The sequence below is a fragment of the Mangifera indica genome, chromosome 17, assembly GCF_011075055.1.
Source record: "Mangifera indica cultivar Alphonso chromosome 17, CATAS_Mindica_2.1, whole genome shotgun sequence".
NCBI classification, from domain to species: domain Eukaryota; kingdom Viridiplantae; phylum Streptophyta; class Magnoliopsida; order Sapindales; family Anacardiaceae; genus Mangifera; species Mangifera indica.
The window spans coordinates 9,134,484-9,138,214 of record NC_058153.1 but is presented as its reverse complement, the minus strand read 5'-3'; positions in this window follow the sequence as shown (position 1 = coordinate 9,138,214).

Here is a 3,731-nt window from a genome sequence, read left to right as displayed (position 1 = left end):
TTTAAGTGTGGAAGAGATCTCAATATAAAATCCCACTCAGTGATCTTTTGCTTTATTAATTTGATTTATCAAAGAGGGAGAAAATGGAATATGTTATAACAATAAAACTTTATATACAAATGGGTGGATACTAACAGGTATAAACTTTGTAGCATTAGTAATATTATATATACAAATAGTGAGTATTAATAAATATAAATAAATTAATGTGTTATGATATAATTAGATAATTTTGACGCAAAGATAAAGTAAATGATTTAATCATCTCATTCAATGATGACACATCAGTTTGTTTGTATACATTAATACTCACTGTTTATGTATGTAATATTACTCCTGTTGCAAATTTAATTTTTTTAATAAAAGAGATGATTGTATGATTTGTGCAAAAAGCAATTCTATATGTATAAATTTTGAGTATACAAAGTGGGATATAGATAATGTGTTATCATGTGATTGAATGTTTCTTTATTTTTAATTTAAAATAATTTAATTACATGATGATACATTATTTGTGTGTCTATTTTATATAGTCAAGATTGTATACATAGTTTTATTGTTTTATAAATTACTGTTTAATGATAAAGCAAATCATATTACATTTTATTTGTTAATTTTTTAAATAAAATGATTGTTATGTTGTAATAATTAGTTTTCTCTACTTTTCATAGGATTTCACCCTTAAACTTATATTTCGTGCACCCTTTAATTTTTTTTTTTTTATAACTTTGAAACCTTATCCTTTGACTCTTTGTATTCCTTTTGAGTAATATTTCATATACTAATATATCAACACTACTGGTATGACGTGCCTTTGTAAAACAAAGTTGAAGATGATGATGGAAATGAACATGCATGCATGGTGATATCAACAATAAATGGCATTCAAATAAATGAAAGAATGGTTTGAGTTTTTACCTTCTCTAAGCAACTTTCTTTTTGGAGATGATGGAGTGAAGCTTCCCACATGCAAAGCCTCTAAAAAATTGCACCAAACCAAGCCTAATTGCTCTAAGTTGAGACTTAGAGAGAGAAGTGAGGTGAGAGAAATGATTTTAGCAAAATGACCTCAAGTATGAAAATTTGAACTAACTTTGTCTTTTCATATTGGTGGACTTAATTAGCAAATTCTTGATTCTTGAATAGCACATTGCAAAGTTCTCTATTTGCATAATAGTCATGCATGTATATCTTATAAATATATTAGTCACCCTAATTTGATCTCATGAACATCTTAACCTTTAAAATGCCACTTTCACGTCCATACCTTCATTACCCTTCGGAAGGTGCTAGCCAACCTTAGATAATCAATTCTTTCTCTCTAAAATGTTTGATTTATTAGTATAACCTTTTAAATTTACCATGACATAGCCATGAGCCATTTTCAAATGATCTGAAATATATGTCCAGAAACTCAATAACTATGAAAACATCTAGCAATGTCATAATCTCTTAACCTTGATGAAACACACTCCATTGAACCTAATTTCTGATCATACGTTCTATTAGGCAAGATCTTTCCTTTATCAAATTTTGATCAAGTCTAAGTTCATAGTTCGTCAATCCTTAATCTCGATATTCTACAAATCGTATCATCACGAACATCCTTTATATGACTTACATTGTATTCTAGCTAGAGTATTTATTTTCAATATTTATCAATGTTCATGCAAGAGCTCGAAACCGGATAATTCCTGGGTCAGCGAGTACTCCAAATCTAATAACTTTGAGTCAACAAATCCCCTCTTGATCATCATGCATATTTGTATATGAACAATGTATGACCAACTTGATGTTATTGTACGAAACATGATTGGCTATGTATTTATATATTATATGAATCATATGTATCCATATCAGATTTCATCATGATGTTTTAGGTCAAAGAATTATTTCGTACACTAGTACAGTCATATTATAAGTTAATGACTAAATTATCATGATTATATGACTTATTATAATTGGTCACGTTTGAAAAATAGTTCAATAATTATTAATCCATTCTAATGCCTAAGTGATATGACTATCATTATCACTTGTATTAATATCATCTTATAATATTTAATGAAGGCATTAAGTACATCCACTATATGATGTTATTGGCCAACTAATATCACATATGTAGGAAACAATTTCATAACATCCACAAGTATAGCTAAAGGTATTTTAGTCTTTTGACTTTGCTTGCTTTCATTTATGCTTATTTGATTAAACATATGTGTGGAAATTGTGATGCATGGCTATGTGGGTAGGTCATATGCTCGTGTATTTTGTGACAAGGGAAAAATGGTCTTTTCTCATGTGATTCAAGAAATTTGGCTAAGTATTAGAGCCATGCACACCTGTGTATGGTGGTCTACATGTCCGTGCATAATCAATGTGTTTGAATTTTGGATAAGGAGTTGTTTCACGATAATTTTAGAAATTATCTGTAACCTCTCCTAACCAATAGGTGTGTTATAGAAAAACGGCAAGAGTTCTCCTATTTTTGAGGGCCCGAGGAATTTTTGTTTTTTAACTATGCCTTGTATCACTCCTAATTAGCAATTCACACAAACCAGTCCTATCAATCAACTGAATTTTTATCAACATAATCACAATTAATAAAATACATACTTAATAGTAACCATCATAAAAATTAGCACCCACAGAAACTTTATAACCAATTTCAATAACTAGCCATATATATATATATATATAGATATGTATATATATACACAATCACATATATACATATAGGAAACAAAATGTATACATATCTACCAATATCTATATCACATATATATATATATATATATATATATATATATATATATATATATATATATACACATATACATCAAAATATATAAGTCAACAAAAATATGGTGTCTTCCTCCCTCAGCCTCATGTCTCACTAGTGCTTTTTGGGAACCTTTGCTGTAACTCTTTACTTGTAAAATATTAAATTAAATGGAGTGAACAACCATTGCTCAATAAGAAAATCATACTCAAAACATTTCATACTAGTACTAATATCTTTCATACTCAGCCTGTTTGGGCTATTCACATACAAAATAGTTAACACGGAACACGTATTAAACACATATCATAATTATCTTCATTCACACATTCATTCATTTTCTTACTATACAAATATGATTTACTCGTTATGATTTATGCATGTATGAATGCCATGATTTTTCAATTTTCTAATCGTACATCTTTCTAAACTTTTTATCAGCCACATAGACTTGCATACATAATTCTAATGCAAATGACTTTCATAAAATATTTGCTAATTTTTTCTTTTGTTTTTTTGTTTGTCAAACATTTTCATTGACCGCTCTAGACTATATAAAATAGTACTCGTAGTCACCATACAAGCTACACCCCTCTCTTAAACGTATATTTCTCTTTTTTTTTCTTTACTATCCATATAGTATAATTGACTTTTTTTTTCTTTGTTGTCCACACAGTAAAGCTCGCGTGTAAAGGTTTTAAGTATGTTTTCTACTTTTCTATATCATATGAGTCATTATAAAACCAAAACATTTGTTTTCCATTTTTTGAAAACATGCATAACTTAGAAAATGTTTTTCCTCCATCTTTATTTTTCTGAAATCATGCATATGTTATGATTCTTCATGTATATATGTATAACCATAACATGAAATATGCCTATTTATTGTTTTTCCTTATTTTTTTAAGCCTCATCGAGCATCAGATTATTTTCTTATGCATTTACATAT